A 19,797-nucleotide genomic window follows, 5' to 3' on the forward strand; every position below is an offset into this window, starting at 1 on the left:
AACCCTAAACCTCTCCGGTGTCTATATAAATTGAAGGGTTTAGTCCGTAGAGGCAATCATAATCATACAGGCTAGACATCTATGGTTTAGCCATTACGATCTCGTGGTAGATAAACTCTTGTAACCCCTATATTCATCAAAGTCAATCAAGCAGGACGTAGGGTATTACCTCCATCAAGAGGGCCCGAATCTAGGTAAACATCGTGTCCCCTGTCTCATGTTACCTTCAATCCTTAGACGCACAGTTCAGGACCCCCTACCCGAGATCTACCGGTTTTGACACCGAGAGTCGGTATTTCCCCAAAGAGGAAGGGATGATGCAGCACATCTACGATAGGTATTTTCCTCAGTTATGAAACCAAGGTATCAATCTAGTAGGAGAACCAAGCAACACTATGTAAGTGGTACCTGCACACAAAGAACAAATACTTGCAACCCGACGCGTATAAGGGGTTGTCAATCGCTTCTTCGGGTAACGGCACCAAAAATTGTCAGGTTGACGGGATAAAATTGTGACAGGTTGGATAAATAGACCTCGATAAAACACGAAATAAAAGATGCAAATAAAAATTGCAGCAGTATTTTTTGGTTTTTTGAATTATAGATCTAAAAATAAAAGCGAATAAAAATAGATCTCAAAGCAAATATGATAAAGTATAGACCCAAGTGTCGTAGATTTCACTAGTGGCTTCTCTCAAGAAATAGCACATGGTGAGTAAACAAATTACTATTGGAAAATTAATAGAACTAGTCGTCAACCCGTGCACTTGCACGGGCTAGTACTTTTTATTTACACATTTACGCAAACAATCATAAAGAAAGTATTGTATGTTGCGAGTCAAATATATAGGAATAATACAGGAGAAACTTGCATGTTCATTATTTCGAACCACGTGATTTTTGCTCAACCATAGGACTAAAAGGAAGTAGATTCCTTCAAATAGTTCCTCATTCATAGTTTCCTTAAATTAGTGCTCTCCTCCGTTGAATGGTACTAAGTGAACTGCGTCATTGATGAGCTTTAAGAGATGGGAGAGAATTGGCCAAAGTTCTATGCCCAGCCCATGTTTACACATGATGTACTATTGTACTATAACATATTTCAAAACTTACTTTTTCCCATTGATACATCAATATGTTCTCTCCCTAGTGAAAAACAAAACCAATATATTTTTAGGCATTAAAAAGCCATTTAGTTATATAAATGTCTAAAATAGAGAATAATAATGTTTGAACCAAGGGGGTGTAAACCAATAAAAAATTAAATCACTAATAGAGAAAAAACCTGTATTAAACCATAATTACTCAAGGTAAATATGCTGAAGTTAAGAGGTGATAGGTAGGTAGGTAGGTAGGTAGGTAGGTAGATAGATAGATACAATGGACTATATGGCAATAGTCATAAATCTATATGTATCGACGTACGACTGCATCATGAGTCCTCAAGATACAACGGTTCCTAAATCTCAACCACCTTGCCATCTTGAGTGCTACTCGATCATCCAGTCTCCTGCAACATATATATTTGACGAAAAACTTGGTATATGTATGCAAATTGCAAATACAATGCATCAAAATAGGTAGATGCTAACAATAATACACACGTCACATGCTATTCCATGATCCTTTTTCCTACAATATAAATTTGATGAAGTCAAGAATTTAGAATAGAAATATACCGTTCATCAATAATACAAAGATGCTGGCAAAATATATACTGTGATAACTAATGAAGTATATATGTGGAAAGGTCCCGCCCATGTCACCTGATAAAGCCCGCTTTACCATTGGATACAGAGTTCACATTCATGCATGTAGATAAGAGCCTGCAACATATTTGTCCTCTAATATGTGAACGCATGCATGTAAAATATATAGGAAAACGAATTCAATGTAAAAATAATCATGCATATGCACATCATGGAGATCTTATCATGATGCAACAAATCAAATCGTAAGTTAGGCACTGGGGAAATTACTCTTGGTAAGGAACAATAGCAGGCAATTTATTTTCCCTTTTTCATAAGCTGATGGTTGCCCCTCTAGATCCACCAAGTGATGTGCTGGAGAGGATCATATCTACTGAGGAGCTTTTTGGGTATCAGCTACAACCTTTTGGAACAGCATCTATAGAAGAGTTAAATAAGATATAAGAAACTTCATACGTGTATGGTGTATAAAATTACAAATAGCAGGAACTTCCTTCTAACTTCGATAGAAATTGATGTATAGTTAACTGTTTCGTAGTGGGCTATTGCATTTAGAAACATGGTGTGCATAAAAGGGTAGCATAATAGAAGTGAACATTAATTACGTTAAGAATACTACAAAATAATATTTTACAGCAAAAGGAGATTAGACAGAGGCTTCAACTTTGATTGATATTAGGACTGTTGCCTCATAAAGCACCATTCAGCCATGAAAAAACGACATCCCTCCTTTCATGAGAGACTTGCACTAAGAATATTCCAAACAGACCTCTGACTTCACTAAATACACTTATTGGTTTAATTCTTTAAATTTTAGTCTTCGTAGTATTTATAAAAAGTCAATTAATAAAGCAGAGAATTTGAAGATTGACACTTAAAACCTAAGATATTCGTAGGGATAACATAACTAACTCAGTTCTGAAAAAAGCTTGGATTCACTCTTATTTGTGTGCTGGCTCGCTTGGGGGAAGGAATGTTTTTTTGCAATAGAAAAATAGTTGTACATGCTTCACATTTATGAGAAAAAGAATAGTCCGTGCAATTTATTTCTGTTAATTCGCATGCATAAACTGTAAGACCGTACTAAACATATAATGAAATCCTAAAACTTTCCGCATCAAATGACTAATAATCATACATAGACTGGAAATTAGATCCATTTTACTCCATGGTCCTCAGATAACGAAGCATCAGGCAAGGCCAGTAGATCACGATGTGTTGTTTCTACTATCTCAAATCTCACAAATTTAGAGGAATATGCAGCATACCATGAAGTAACTATTACCAAACATCAGCTATTTGTCGTCTCCATGATAGCGAATAATGTACGCACATCAGGGACAACTTTCAACATGATGGGAAAACACAAAATTAGTCCAGCCCAATAACATCAACATCCAGTGCACATGCAACAAATCTAGCTTGATGAAGTTTTGCTTGTAAAATCTATGTTGTGTCCAGGATATCAGAGATAATATTAATATGATTAAATGCTAACTGCAGCATGGAACTTAAGATACACACTTCCTTACCTTCAGAGTGGTCGCATGAGTAGTAGGCAATGAATGTCCATGGTGTGAATAGATGCGCCATCGGCCCATCGCAACTCTTTCCCTCGGGATCCTTAATACTCTCATGGATGGTGCCATGGCGGCACCTATGAGAAGGATTTTAATCAGAATAATGATGTCTTTCATAGTTTAGGAAAAGTTTTTTGTTTCTCTTTCAAATTAGTCATATATCAGAAGGATATTATGTAGCTGATCAACAGGGTGCAAAAAGGAACATTTAATAAGATAGCCTGAATCTCTATTGTTGGAAATAATTAGGCTGTTATAAATAGGGTAAAAATATATTGCCTTGGTGTTGTTTCCTGAGATGAAATAACTATGGAAGTACTACAATATGCAAAAGTGGAATATCAGTTGAACTGACAAATACTCATGGGGTGCCTTGGTGTTGTTTCCTTGGAGGAAAAAACTATAGTAAGCAGCACAATATAAAAATGTAATTTGGAATATCGGTTGAACTAACATATATTCGATAGGCATACAAAAATGTTTTAATTTAACATCAACAAAATGATGAAGAAACCATTTTTCCACCATAAATAGAATAGAAACAAAAACAAAAAAGATTAATGTATCATGTAGAGTAAATTGATAATTTACTCTGTAACATCTGATATACCATAAGATTCAGAAACATTTGTCTATAGTAAGCCTATCACAAATTTAACATTTACGATGTGAATCAGTAGATGCTTGATTAGAGATATGCTCAGAGAAGGCAGCTCCAGGAGGATCTTACTGGGTGTCAACGTCAACTTCCAGCAATAGTATCTAGACCAATGCAGTTCATAAATTGAACCACAAACTTTAGATATCTATGGTGAACATTATTATAATCAACAGGAAACTTCCAGTGAAATGCATTTGTAAAAATAGCTAGGAATTACTATGACTCATGATATTTAGTGTGCTTGTTCGCCTTGTCGTACAGTCTCCGTTCATTCAGCTAGCTGATGAATAATAGGAAATTTATTGTAAAATGCTTCACGCATGTAAAAATTAATGCTTGATGCAGTTCTTTATTCTGTGAATCATGTGCACAGTCCATCACCATAACTAAAACTAAAAGCCTAAAAAAATTATAGGTAGCTCATAATAAGACTAATCTATACAGGCTAGAAACTAAATCATGTTGAATGCTAAGTCATCTATACGAAATTATCTGTAGGTAAGAAAAGAATATCTTGGACTGAATTCGCAAAAAGGGCAACCTGGTGCATGTAGCTCCCGCTTGCGCAGGGTCCAGGGAAGGGTCCGACCACTTTGGGTCTATAGTACGCAAAATTTTCTCTACCAGATTAGATGTCACAAATTTTGTTGAGTATCTAAAATATAGCAGAATGGATACCCTGAAGTAATTGTTATCAACCATCGTATATATAAGTTGCCAGTGCATACTATATATGTGATAAGGACCATTTTTCTGTTGTAATAAACATTGATGGAAGATCTCAGAAATAGCAATGGACCTATTAGAGATATATTATGCAATGCACTTGGCACAAATCTGGCTTACAAAATTGCAGAAATAGCACTAACAGATAGATACTACCTGCTGAGTTGATACAGAGGTGACCATCACCAAAAAACAAAACGAAGGTAGCAGCAATATTACCTCGAACTTCACAGCCTCATTCAACAAATTTGGCTCGGCAGCCTCGTTCTCTGTACACATTACCTCAAGCATGGACGGATCAAAGATTGGAGCTGGGCAGGGGAAATAAAGGGCCACTTTGCATAGGTTAGTGTTGTACTGGAAGGAGTGCCACTGGATCACCACCTCCTGCTGAAGCTCCTCAGACGTCTCAGCCGCCACCCATGTGTGCTGCTCGAGGCAGGGCGCGCCGTAGGACTATAGCCGCTACGCAAGGCGGTGGCTCAGCACGCACCACATGGGTGCCAACACATGCACGGCTCCGTCATTCCAACCTCCCTCGACGGTGAGAGGAGCAAAGGCGCTGTATCTTTCAGCAGGCGGCCAAGCTAGGATCTGGCAACGACGGCTGCCGGCATGATCGATTCGAGATGAGGACGGACGGCGGGAGAGCATGCGATGGAGCAGGGCCTCGATCCAGCTGGGGCGTCGTCGTTCCGCGTGCCAGCGGCGTCTCGGGTCCCTGTGGATGCGAGGCAGAGAGAGGTGAGAGAAGTGCAGGGAAGGATGGGAAAAAGGCAAAGTAGGAGGGCAGCGCGGTGGCTACTGCTCGATGGAGAGCTCACCGGCATGCGAGGGATGCGCCGGTGTCGCACCGGATGCGGAAGAGTCGAGGTGGCGACGGGGTGAGGACGGATGGTAGGAGAGCAGGCGATGGAGCAAGGCATCGATCCAGTTGGGGCGGCGTCTTTCCGCGCGCCGGCGGCGTCCCGGGGTCCCTGTGGATGCGAGGCAGAGAGAGGTGAGAGAAGTGCAGGGAAGGATGGGAAAAAGGCAAAGTAGGAGGGCGGCGCGTCAGCTAGTTCTCGATGGGGAGCTCGCCGGCATGCGACGGATGCGCCGGCGTCGCACCGGACGCGGAAGAGTCGAGGTGGCGGCGGGGTTCGCAAGTTCCGGCAGCGCGGCAACTACTGCTCGATGGGGAGCTCGCCGGCATGCGATGGATGTGCCGGCGTCGCACCGGACACGGAAGAGTCGAGGTGGCGGCGGGGTTCGCAAGTTCCGGCGGCGCGGCTGCTCGGGGCCAAAGGAAAGACGCATGGATTTTTTTCTTTTATTTCTATGGAAGGATGCGGCTGTAGCATATGAGCTGGTACAATTTTTTTGTCGTGAAAGAGATAAAGATTTGCTTTAGTTTTTTGAAATTTAAAGATTTGCTTTAGTTAGGGCAGAATAATCGATGATTAGTAATAGTACAATCCTGTTTTAGATGGATTCATTTTCACACCCGATGTAAAAAAATTGTGTGCTTCGGAGTGTTTTTTTTACCACAGAGCAAAATGTTAACTGAATCTACACCGTAATAATCTGGTCCCACCAAATTAACGGCTCATAAATTCTGATTAACGTGATAATTTATTGGAAGTCTGTAATTAGTATAGGTATAGACTTCAAATAATCATGACGATATCCAGGCAATGATCAATATATAGGCATCATGTCCTAGACCGACTCCTGCCTGCATCTACTACTATTACTCCACACATCGACCGCTATCCAGCATGCATCTAGTGTATTAAGTTCATGGAGAAACGCAGTAATGCAATAAGAACGATGACATGATGTAGACAAGATCTATTCATGTAGGAATAGACCCCATCTTGTTATCCTTAATAGCAATGATCAATATGTGTCTTCCTACCCCTTCTATCACTGGAAAAAAACAAAACACGATCGATCCCATCACAAAGCCCCTCTTCCCGTGGCAAGAAAAGTCGATCTAGTCGGCCTAACTAAACCAAAGATTCGAAGAAGAAATACGAGGCTATAAATAATCATGTATATAAGAGATCAAAGAAGACTCAAATAACATTCATGGATAAAATAGATCTGGTCATAAACTCAAAGTTCATCAGATCCAAACAAACACACCGCAAAAAGAGTTGCATCAAATAGATCTCCAAGAGACCATTGTATTAAGAATCAAGAGAGAGAGAGAGAGGAAGCCATCTAGCTACTGCCTACGGACCAGTAGCTCTACAATGAACTACTCACGCATCATCGGAGAGGCACCAATGAGGATGATGAACCCCTCCGTGATGGTGTTTAGATTGGATCTCGTGGTTCTGGAACTTGCGGCAGCTGGAATTGTGTTTCGTCGAATCCCCTAGGGTTTTGGGAATATTTTGGTATTTATAGGGCGAAGAGGCAGTGCGGGAAGCCACCGAGGTAGGCACAACCCACCTGGGCACGCCTGGGCCTCCAGGCATGCCCATGTGGGTTGTGCCCCCCTCGGGGCAGCCCTCTAGTAATTATTTGGCCCGTGTTGTTCCTTCTAGTCCAGAAAAATTCTGCAAAAAGTTTTGCTGCTTTTGGACTTCGTTTGGTATTGATTTTCTACAAAGTGAAAAATAAGCAAAAAAACATCAACTGGCACTAGGCACTATGTGTAACGCCCTCGATGCGGCTATATCTCCCACGTGTCGAAGCACGACTTAGAGGCATAACCGCATTGAAAGTAACGTCGCAAGTGAGGTAATCTTCACACAACCCATGTAATACATAAGGGAAAAAGATACATAGTTGGCTTACACTCGTCACTTCACACAATACATGAATAAAGCATTACATCATCCAGATACACTCAAGGTCCGACTACGGAACCAAAATAAAAGAAGACTACCCCAAATGCTACACAGATCCCCGATCGTCCCAACTGGGCTCCACTACTGATCAACTAAAACGAAACAACAAAACGAACACGATCTTCATCGAGCTCCTCCTTGAGCTTGGTTGCGTCACCTGCACGGTCTCATCGGCACCTGCAAGCTGGTTTTGGAAGTATCTGTGAGTCACGGGGACTCAGCAATCTCACACCCTCGTGATCAAGACTATTTAAGCTTATAGGTAAGGCAAAGGTATGAGGTGGAGCTGCAGCAAGCGACTAGCATATATGGTGGCTAACATACGCAAATGAGAGCGAGAAGAGAAGGCAAAGCATGTTCGAGAAAATATGATCAAGAAGTGATCCTAAACAACCTACGTCAAGCATAACTCCAACACCGTGTTCACTTCCCGGACCCCGCCGAGAAGAGGCCATCACGGTAAAACACGCAGTTGATGTATTTTAATTAAGGTCAACTTCAGATTTTCTACAACCAGACATTAACAAATTCCCATCTGCCCATAACCGCGGGCACGGCTTTCGAAAGTTCATATCCCTACAGGGGTGTCCGAACTTAGCCCATCACAAGCTCTCACGGTCAAGAAGGATATTCCTTCTAGCGGGAAGACCCGATCAGGCTCGGAATCCCGGTTACAAGACATTTCGACAATGGTAAAACAAGACCAGCAAAGCCACCCAGATGTGCTGACAAATCCTGATAGGAGCTGCACATATCTCGTTCTCAGGGCACACCGGATGAGCAAGACGCCGGGTAAGCCAGCCCAGAGTTGCCCCTGGTAGCCTCGGACATCGCTCAGTTGGACCAACACTTAGAGAAGCACTGGCCCCGGGGGGTTAAATAAAGATGACCCTTGAGCCGGCCGACTCAAGGGAAAGAAAAAGGCTAGGTGGCAAATGGTAAAACCAATGTTGGGCCTTGCTGGAGGAGTTTTATTCAAGGCGAACTGTCAAGGGGTTCCCATTATAACCCAACCGCGTAAGGAACGCAAAATCCGGGAACATAACACCGATATGACGGAAACTAGGGCGGAAAGAGTGGAACAAAACACCAGGCATAAGGCCGAGCCTTCCACCCTTTACCAAGTATATAGATGCATTAATTAAATAAGAGATATTGTGACATCCCAACAAAAATATCCATGTTCCAACATGGAACAAGCTCCAATCTTCGCCTGCAACTAACAACGCTATAAGAGGGGCTGAGCAAAGCGGTAACATAGCCAAACAACGGTTTGCTAGGACGAGGTGGGTTAGAGGCTTGGCCTAACAATATGGGAGGCATGATAAGCAAGTGGTAGGTATCGTAGCATAGGCATAGCAAAAGAGCGAGCAACTAGCAAGCAAAGATAGAAGTGATCTCGAGGGTATGGTCATCTTGCCTGAGATCCCGTAAGGAAGAAGAACGAGTCCATGAAGAAGATAAACGGACGAAGTCGAACGAATCCTCACAACACGACGTTATCGGAACCAGCCCGAAGAAGCAACACCGGAAAGAAGCAAACAACATAGTAAACAACCATCACATAAACATGGCATGATGCACAATCAAGTATGATGCATGTCCGGTTTAATGAAACATGGCATGGCAAAGTGCAACAAACAACACTACAAATTAAGTGGAGCTCAATATGCCACGGAGTTGCATATTGAAGAAAACACCACATGACTTATTTAGTTCTCTCTCGTTTATGTACCCAACAAGATTAAATGTTGTTAGCATAGCAAGAGGTGACACATGATGAAACTATCTAATCTAGGCAAGTTTAAATGAGGCCGGAACAACAAAACAACAAGTCCGGTAAATCCCCATATGCATATATTAGTTTTGGTACTGTTCTGCCCTAAACACAATTTTAGGGTTGTTAAACATGCAAAGTGAGGCCACCATGTTAAACTAGGCAAAATTCTACCCCATTTACATATAAAGTTTATTAAATTCGGAGTTACGGTTATTTAGTTATGAATTAAAGCATTTTAGCAAGTTATTTATGCAATGTTAAACAAACAACTTTTTAGACATTTTAAACATAGATGAAAGTTGCATATTATTAAACTAGATGAAAAACTAAGCAAGTTTCATATACAAAGTTTTTACATGTGATGCTTAATTTATGAGTTAAAATATGCATGAAGTTTTAGGGGCTGATCTGCAAAAGTGCAAAACCCTGGAAATTGACAAATTCACATATCTGAAAAAAAATGCTACACTGGGCCGAATCTGGCCGGCCCAACAGAGAAGGAGAAAAAAAGGAGGGCGCTCGGGGGGCGGCCTCACCCATGGGCCAGGCCCAGTTCGAAGGGGAAGCAGGCTGGAAGGGGCGGCGAGAAACTTGGGCTGGCGGGGCAGATGCGGCAGCGCTGGGCCTTGTGCGTGCTTGCGGCCCACGAGACTGGAGAGATGGCCGACTCACACGCAACAGATGACGCGGAGGCGACCTTCTTCACACGTCTGGCCACGACAGGAAGCAGGACGACGGTGGATGGCTCTCCAGCGACGACAAGGGCCGAAGACAGCGGGAAGGCTGGGGAACGGACGGATCTGGACGGAAACTTGCCGGATCCGGTGAATCCGAGCGACGTCGGAAGCTGAGCGGCGACGAGGAGCTCTGGGCAGCAGCGCTATCCATGGCCAGAGAGAGAGAGAGATCTGTAAGAGAAAGAGGAAGGGAAACGGAGGAAGGAAGGAGGGGGCGACCGGGACGCGACCTGGGCGACATCGCGGAGCAGGGGTCGCCGGCGATAAGGTGTGCTCTGATGGGCGGCGGGTCCTGCAGGAGCATTGAGCGGCGGCTCCCTCCCGATCCGGATCAGATCGAGGAGGTGCAGCGGGAGCGAGCAGGCGACGACACGTCTCGGGCGCAGATGGGCTTCCAGGGCCCCGATCTGGGTTCCACGGGCCCTGTGTGAGGTGGGAGGCAGGCAGGGCGCATGGCACGAGGGGAGTGGAGGAGGCTGGCTGGCGGTGACGGCGTAGCCAATGACTGCGCGCCAAGTGGTGAGGTGGAGGTGGAGTTCACCGGAAAACGAGGAGGAGGTGGATGGATCTGTCTGGTGCTGCGGTTTTCGAGGGGGATGCGGTGGCTGAGGATAGGGGAAGGCTAGGGGCACCCGAAAATGGCAAGGGGGGCTTCTTAAATAGGCAGGGGTTTAGGGTTAGGGGTTTTCATCCGTTTTCGGACCCTCGGATCACGATCGGACGGCTCCAGGCACGAGGAGGAGTGGGCTGGGCCTAGGTGGGCTGTGTAGATGGGCTAGAGAGGAAAGAGAGGGAAAGCCCGGCAACAGTTTTCGGAGACCCAAAACGTCCGACGTTAGACCGGCTATACTGCCGCTATATTTATCTGTTGGGGCGTCAAACGGACTCCGAACGCGATGAAACTTGGCAGGCGGCCTACCTACAACATAAAAACACCGCATGCCAACTTTCATCCCATTCCGAGAACATTTTCCGGCCACTTATAAAATAATATTCCGGACATGCCGCGGGCGCGTGCAAGTGTGTCCAGGCTCAGAACGGACAACGGAAGGAACTGGGAAACCCGGATGGATGCAAGTTTTTAAAACATGATGATGCAATGCACATGATGACATGACAAGATGCAACACGCAAGCGAATGACAAGGCAACAACAGCGAATAACTGGCGGACACCTGGCACATCGGTCTCGGGGCGTCACACTATGTCAATAGGTTAGTCCCCAAAAATTATATAAAGTTGCTATAAATGATTGTAAAACATACAAGAATGATAATATAACAGCATGGAACAATAAAAAATTATAGATACGTTGGACAAGTATCAATCCTCCTCGCGAGGAAATCCACCACAAAGCAGGAGTAGCGTTTTACACTGCAAGGTGGCCCGAACCTGGGTAAACTACCGTGTCCTCTCTTTTGTCGCTCGCACGAACTCGACGAGGCTAGGCCATGGGGTGATGAGCTTGAGGCTGAGGCTGAAGCTGGTATAGATATTTCCACACGCCCCAGAGTTCGAACCCCGTTGGGTCCGTGGGGCCCTGATTCCGACATTTGATGCACCAGGTAGGGGCGTGTTGAAGCTCTCCCGCTCACTTCATTTCGTCTCCGCTTCATTGCTCCCATGGCCAACGCCTGCCGAGCTCGCGCCGAGCGCCGGGCTGCACGCGTCGCCCAAACGGTGCCCATGGGCCGTGGTGTTCCACGCTGCTCCGCTTCTCCCAAAGCTAATGCTGACACCGACCCTGCTGCTCGCGAGCAGTAGGGCTCATCACTGCCGCCCTCCGTGAAGCGGGAGGTACGCACCGCTACTCCTTCCCTCACTCCTGCCACAATGTCGTCCTCTCACGTTCGCCGCGGGCAGACGAATGCGCATGCCGCGCTCCTCATGGCGTGGGAACCGCTGCGTTATCTCCCCACCAACGAGGGATATGACGCATGGCTGGGCTGCATCACCGAGCTCATCAACGCCGTCAGCGAGGCCCCAACACCATCCCATTCGCTCCGTCCCCTGCCTCCTGTGCGTGCGATGTAGCTCATGGCGCACCTCCTCCTAGCTGCCAGGTGGTGCAGCCGCAACACGATGCGCGTGCGCTCCCCGCACCGCCACGCCAGCATCAGGAATGTACGCCACTCGAGGTTGTGGTGCATGGACGTCAGGACCAAGCTCCCCTTGCGTGACCCATTCCCTTAAGTAAGGCGGGCTGCCGTGCCTTCACCTGAGAGCTGCACTGCATCGTTTGTGTAAGTGCATCTAGTGCCACCCCTAGTTGGTTTTGGAGTATTGACGACAAACCTAGTTGAGGGACTAATGTGTTTGTGAGAATTGCAGGATAACACGGGTAGAAGTCCCTCATTGATTCGATTTTCCTACCAGAGATGACCCCTAAAAATGTATGAAGACATTGAAGTCAAAGGTGGTATATGAAGACATTCACATTGAAGACTATGACAAGAGAAGACATCGCATGAAGCCTATGGAGCTCAAAGACTTAGATCTTTCGTAGTTCTTTTTCTTCTTTGTTGAGTCATAGGAACCACCGTACTGTTAAGTGGGGTCCAAGAGAACCATTCAGAATGACTGAAGTGATGCCTAACCAAAACCTATGTCTTCGAGTGAAGACTATGAGAGCGAATCTTGTCCAGAGTTGGACAAGTCAGCTTTGCTTGCAGCCCAAGTAAAGTTTCCGTGTGAGTTTGAAATCTGACCGTTGGAACACGTGTCAGTTCCTTAGTGACCCAGGGTCATTTTGGACAAATCAGGTCGGGTTGCCTTGTGGCTATAAATAGCCCACCCCCTACAACCATAAATGGTTGGCTGCTCAGAGTTAGTGTACGGCTTTTGTCGTTTGAGAGCAACCCACCTCGAAGCATTTGAGAGAGAATTCCTTGCGAGGATAAAGCCCTAACCACCAAGAGCCAAAGAGAATTAGGCATCACTTAAGTCTTCTTGTCTGTGTGATCTGAAGACTTGTTACACTTGAGGACTGTGCATCCTCCAGCCGGTTAGGCGTCGCGTTCTGAGCATCCAAGAGACATTGTGGATCGCCGGTGAACGAAGTCTGTGAAGGTTTGGGAGTCTACCTTGAAGACTTACCAGAGTGATTGGGCGAGGTCTGTGTGACCTTAGCTCAAGGGGAATACGGTGAGGACTGGGTGTCCTGAGCTGCGTGTTCAGGACTGGGTGTCCGGGACTGTGTGTCCTCAGGTTTAAATACCTAGCCGCCCTAACCAGACGTACAGTTGTCACATCAACTGGAACTGGTCCAACACATCATTGTCTTCAACAAGTCACTGGTTTCATCCTTCCCTTCTCTTTACGTACTGTTACTCCTTGTGAAGACATTGTATGATTGCACTATCTTTTATCTTCACTGAGTGACTGCATGTTCTGTTTGGCTTCATAATTTCTTCCTACTTGATCCTTACTACATTACTGCTCTTAGTCATTGTACTCTCACTCTATTGAATACTTGACTATGGCTTGCCTAGTGTAGTCTACCTTCCGCTGCAGGGTAATAGGTTTATTTCGGTCGTTTGTCTTCATAACTTCCACGTTTTGAAGACTTCCATAAAAATCGCCTATTCACCCCCCTCTAGTTGATATAACGCACTTTCAATTGGTATCAGAGCAAGGTACTCCCTTGTTCTGTGTGATTCGGTTTAACCACCTGGAGTTTTAGCTATGTCGACTGCAGGGATAATTAAAGTCTCCGCTGCGTGCCCCGTCTTCGATGGAACTGAATATCCCTACTAGAAGAATAAGATGCGCATGCATCTTGAAGCCATTGACGTCGACCTATGGTATGTCGTCAAGAACGGCGTTCCCAAGGCTGGAGAAGGTGTCACTGCTGCTGACGTCAAGAAGTTCGTTCAACTGGACTCTACTGCCAAGAATATCATCTGTGGTCATCTGACCAAAGGACAGTATGGCCGCGTGAGTGCTTTGAAAACATCTAAGCTAGTCTGGGACTGGCTCTCCAAGGTCAACGAAGGTGTCTCAACCCAGAGAGATCAGAGAATCAGTGTCCTTCGCAACCTCTTCAACTGCTTCAAGAGAAATGACAATGAGAATGTCCAGCTCACATTTGATCGACTCACTGACATCACGAATGAGCTTCAAGCCCTTGGCGCTACTGAGATCACCAAGCATGAAGTCGTCAAGACACTACTGAGATCACTTGACAGTTCGTTTGACACCCTAGCCCTGATGATTCAAGAACGTCCTGATTTCAAGACACTCGAGCCGTCTGACATACTTGAGAGGCTCAACACACATGAGTTTCAGCTTTCTGAGAAAAGAGATATCTACGGTCCAAACTATGGGCGAACTCGTGCCTTGAAGGCAAAAGCTGTCTCCTCATCTGAAGAAGAATCTGACAGTAGTTCTGATGATCCTGAAGACATTGGAAGGGAACTTGCTATGCTTGTCAAGAAGTTCCAAAAATTCACCAAGAAGAAAGGCTTCAGAAAGTCTTCCCGATCAAGCTCAAGGAATGATGAAGCTTCTGCTCATGACTACAAGAAGAAAACATGTCACAAGTGCAAGAAACCTGGCCACTTCATCTCTGAGTGTCCGCAGTGGGACAATGAGAACAAAAAGAAGAAGAAGAGCAAGGAATATGACTCTGACGACAAGAAGAAGAAGAAATACTCAAAGTCCTCTTCCAAGTCTTCTTAAAAGTCTTCATCACACAAGAAGAGCTCATCTGGCAAGGCACGTGCGTTTGTTGGCAAGGAAATGGATTCAGAGGAGGAGTCCACTTCTGAGGAGGCGGAGGTGGAGTCTGAGGAGGAGTCCAATTCTGGCGTCGCAAGTCTGGCTACAGCATACGTTGCCAAGTCCATCTTCAACACTGAAGACAATGACCTCATCACCGACACCGATGCAAATGACAAGGACTACTCCGCTCCTACCTACTGCTTCATGGCACGCGGTGCCAAGGTAAACACACGCACTACTCACTATCAAACATCCAGTGACAATGACTCTGATTGTGGTTCAAAACCCAGCTACAAAACACTTGCTAAAATTGCAACTAAACAACAGAAAGCCATGGAACATATTCAAAAACTGTTAGACAAAAGCGATGATCTGTTAGGCGCTGAAATGACTCGTTCTGAGTCCTTAATTGAAGATATAAAAAATCTTCACGTTAAGTATGAGGAACTTGAAAGTCGTCATGAAACGCTCTCAACAACTCATGAAAAGCTTTCCTATGATTATCTTCAAAGGAAGCAAGATCTTGAGAAATTGAGAGCGGCTCATGAAGATCTTCAAAAGGAAAATGAGTCACTTCGCTCCAAACAGATCAGTTCCGCTCAGGAAGGATTTGAACCACCATGTCTTAAGTGCATTGAGCGTGATAATGCTACTACTGTTGCTGAATGTTCTACTGCTGCTACTGTTGCAATATCTTCAACTGTTGATGTGGGAACTAACCCCTCTGCTGAGGATTCCACTGCTATTGCTGATGAGAATGCTAGGTTGAAGACATTGCTTGAAACAGGGATGTACAAAAGTCTTAAAGGGCATCAGACACTATGTGATGTCCTCAAAAAGCAGATCTTGAACCGAAACCCTAGGAAAGAGGATGTTGGGTTCGTAAGGAAAATGAATGCTGATGGCTCTTACTGGAAACCTGAGCAGTACCCCAAAACCACATGGGTTGCTGCAAAGGAATCTTCAGCAGATCTATCCAATCTATCTGGCTTCTCTTGTGCAAATCCCATTGTCATTGATGAATCCTTTGATGCAAACTATAAACTGTTTAAGAATCAAAATGGCGAAGTGTTTGCCAGGTACATTGGTACTAACTGCAGGAATGGACCGCCTATGAAGAAGATCTGGGTTCCGAAAAAGTGTCTGGAGAATCTTCCTGTAAATGTCATCATGACACCACACGTGAAGAAGACAAACCTCAGACCATAGACTTCATACGGTCCAAAGGCTTCATACAGACAGAGGACTCACCTGAGTCGCACTAACGCAAATGTTTTGCAGGGAAACCGTACTCAGGCCTATGAATATGAGCGCGGTTCATCAAACCACCATGTTCATAAGACCAAGAACTATTCTGCTTATTCTTATGAGTACTATTGTCCGCCTGCAAGACTTTTTGCTAGGGCTCCAGAGCCAAAATTCTCAGACGCTGCACTTAGACTTATTGCTTCTAAGCCACCCTTGAAGATGTGGGTGGCTAAGAAAGCTTAACTCTATTTTGCAGGGAAAGGTCTCCAGTAGAAAACCAAAATCGTCTGACGCTATTGCTGGGGACCTTAAATATCTTGTAGGGCGCAAGATCAAATGCCCGAATGGTCTTACTATGTACTTCGTTCCTGAATCACTTTCTACTCTCCCTATCAATCCTAATCTGGATCTAAGCTTTTATAACCCACTGGTTCGTCAAATGTTTTTGCTTCACAATTCTCTTCGTGAAGCCTATCCCCCTAACTGCACTGTAGGGTACGACACCAGTGTCTTCAGAATGGATTATTGATTGTGGGTGTACCAACCACATGACTGGCAAAAGAAGCCTTCTTATGGACTCAACCTTACGTACATCCGACAAGAGTCACATCACATTTGCTGACACTGGTAAAAGTAAGGTATTGGGTCTAGGTAGAGTTGCAATCTCAAAGGATCAACACATGGATAAAGTCATGCTTGTTGAATCCCTTGGCTTCAACTTAATGTCTGTCTCAATGATTTGCGATTTGAACATGATCGTAATATTTGGAAAATATCGTTTCCTTGTACTAATGGAATCTGACAAGTCTCTAGTGTTTGAAGGGTATCGGAAAGATGATTTGTACGTGGTAGATTTTTCGGCAGGACCACAGCTTGCCGTATGTCTTCTAGCAAAGGCTTCAGAATGTTGGCTCTGGCATCGGAGGCTAGGGCATGCTGGCATGAGGAACCTCCACACCCTTGCAAAGAAGAAGCATGTCATAGGCATCGAGGGCGTCAAGTTCAAGAAAGATCACTTATGCGGTGCCTGTGAAGCAGGGAAGATGACGAGGGCCAAACATCCCTCGAAGACAATCATGACAACCACTCGACCCTTCGAACTGCTCCACATGGATCTTTTTGGTCCCACTCATTACTCAACTCTTACTACTACTGCTTGCCTCTTTGGCTTTGTTATTGTTGATGATTATTCTAGATATACTTGGGTGCACATAATCCTTTACAAGACTGAAGTGCAGGATGTCTTCAGACGCTTCGCCAATCGAGCTATGAACAATTATGGCGCCAAGATAAAGCACATCAGAAGTGACAATGGCACTGAATTCAAGAACACTGGCCTTGATACATATCTTGACACCTTGGGCATCACACATGAATTCTCGGCCCCGTACACGCCACAGCAGAATGGCATCGTCGAACGCAAGAACAGAACACTCATTGAGATGGCCAGAACGATGCTAGATGAATACAAGACCCCAAGAAAATTCTGGCTTGAAGCCATTGATACTGCATGCCATACAATCAATCGTGTTTATCTTCATAAGCTTCTGAACAAGACATCTTATGAGCTCCTTACTGGCAAGAAGCCAAATGTCAGTTACTTCAGAGTATTTGGTGCCAGGTTCTGGATCAAGGATCCACATCACACTTCAAAATTTGCACCAAAAGCACATGAGGGTTTTATGCTTGGATATGGAAAGGATTCGCACTCCTACAGAGTCTTCAATCTCTTTCTCTATAAAGTGGTTGAAACAGTGGATGTGCGATTTGATGAGACTAACGATTCACAAAGAGAGCACCTGCCAAATGTGCTAGATAAAGTTCCATCCAGCGAATCAATCAAGCTAATGGGAACTGGAGAAATCATACCCTCTGAAGCTCAACCTGAAGAGGAACTTATCATCTCCGCACCTGATCAACCTGAAGACAATGCTCAGTCTGAAGACAATCCCACTAACAATGACAATGATCAGCAAGAGCAAAATCTTCGCCCTGTACATCCTTGTGTTGCCAATGAAGTGCAGATTGAGAGAATAATTGATAGCATCAATGCACCTGGTCCGCTTACTCGCTCAAGGGCGACTCAGCTAGCAAATTTCTGTGGGCACTTCGCATTCGTCTCAATAACAGAACCCAAGAAAGTTGAAGAAGCCTTCATGGAACCTGAATGGATTCAAGCTATGCAAGAAGAGCTTCAACAATTTGAGCTGAATAATGTATGGGAACTGGTTAAGCGTCCTGATCCTCGGAAGCACAACATAATTGGCACCAAATGGATATACCGCAACAAGCAAGATGAGCATGGTCAAGTTGTCAGAAACAAAGCTCGCCTCGTTGCTCAAGGATATACTCAAGTAGAAGGCATTGACTTCGATGAAACATTTGCTCATGTGGCTCGACTTGAAGCCATACGCATACTGTTGGCCTATGCAAATCATCATAACATACTTCTATATCAAATGGATATGAAGAGTGCTTTTCTCAATGGCAAGATTGAAGAAGAAGTGTATGTTGCACAACTGCCTGGTTTTGAAGATCCAAAACATCCTAACATGGTATACAAGCTCAACAAGGCACGGTATGGCCTCAAACAAGCCCCTCGGGCTTGGTATGACACACTCAAATACTTCCTGAAGAGCAAAGGCTTCATACCTGGTTCCCTCGACCCCACTCTCTTCACGAAGACATATGATGGTGAACTGTTTGTGTGCCAAATATATGTGGATGACATTATCTTCGGCTGCACCAATCAGAAGTACAGTGAAGAGTTTGGATATATGATGCAAGAGCAATATCAGATGTCCATGATGGGAGAGCTGAAGTTCTTCCTCGGTCTCCAAATACGACAGCAATGCAACGACATCTTCATATCTCAAGAGAAGTATCTCAAAGATTGCCTGAAGAAGTTTGGTATGCAAGACTACAAAGGCTTCACGACGCCAATGCCAGCCAAACATCATCTGGGTCCCGACGACAATGGTAAAGAGTTCCATCAAAAGGTATACCGCTCCATGATTGGTTCTTTACTTTATCTATGTGCATCTAGGCCAGATATTATGCTTAGTGTTTGCATGTGTGCTCGATTCCAAGTGGCACCAAAGGAGTCGCATCACTTAGCTGTGAAGCGAATTCTTCGATATTTGGCTCACACCCCAACTCTAGGATTATGGTATCCAAAGGGCTCAGAGTTTGATCTGGTTGGATTCTCGGATGCTGATTATGCTGGTGACAAGGTGGATCGCAAGTCTACATCAGGCACAAGTCATTTTCTGGGACGATCACTTGTATGTTGGTCTTCAAAGAAGCAGAACTGTGTATCTCTCTCCACTGCTGAATCTGAATACATTGCTGCTGGATCTTGCTGCGCTCAGCTTCTGTGGATGAAGCAAACACTCAAGGACTATGGCATTCATATGAAGCTAGTGCCACTCTACTGTGACAACGAAAGCGCCATCAAGATTGCCAACAACCCAGTTCAGCACTCGAAGACAAAGCACATTGAAATTCGTCATCACTTTCTCAGAGATCATGTTGTGAAGGAAGATATTGATATCATACACGTCAACACTGAAGATCAATTGGCAGATATCTTCACCAAGCCCTTGGATGAGAAGAGATTTTGCAAGTTACGGTGTGAGCTAAATATCTTGGAATCCTCAAATGTCTCGTGATTAGGCACACATCCTAACACTTATGCATATTGATGACTTAGATGTGCAACACACGAAGAAAAGTATATCTTCAATCAATGAAGACATACATTCTAAGTGTGAATACATTAATGTGGAATTT

General features: G+C 44.6%; 1 long non-coding RNA gene across 2 annotated transcripts; it reads right to left on the minus strand.

Annotated features, from left to right (window-relative positions):
- Window positions 1–1,211: 1,211 nt before the first annotated feature.
- On the minus strand, window positions 1,212–5,992 carry LOC119331389. 2 transcript variants are annotated; one of them, XR_005160494.1, is made up of 3 exons: window positions 5,501–5,992; window positions 1,767–5,397; window positions 1,212–1,632 (listed from the first exon to the last, which is right to left on the minus strand). It is a non-coding gene; the product is annotated as an uncharacterized LOC119331389 (long non-coding RNA). The 2 variants fall into 2 exon arrangements; XR_005160493.1 differs by having other exon boundaries at window positions 1,212–2,127; window positions 3,242–5,397; window positions 5,501–5,991.
- Between the last annotated feature and the right edge of the window lie 13,805 nt (window positions 5,993–19,797).

The sequence above is a fragment of the Triticum dicoccoides genome, chromosome 7A (genome assembly GCF_002162155.2).
Source record: "Triticum dicoccoides isolate Atlit2015 ecotype Zavitan chromosome 7A, WEW_v2.0, whole genome shotgun sequence".
Taxonomy (NCBI): Eukaryota; Viridiplantae; Streptophyta; class Magnoliopsida; order Poales; family Poaceae; genus Triticum; species Triticum dicoccoides.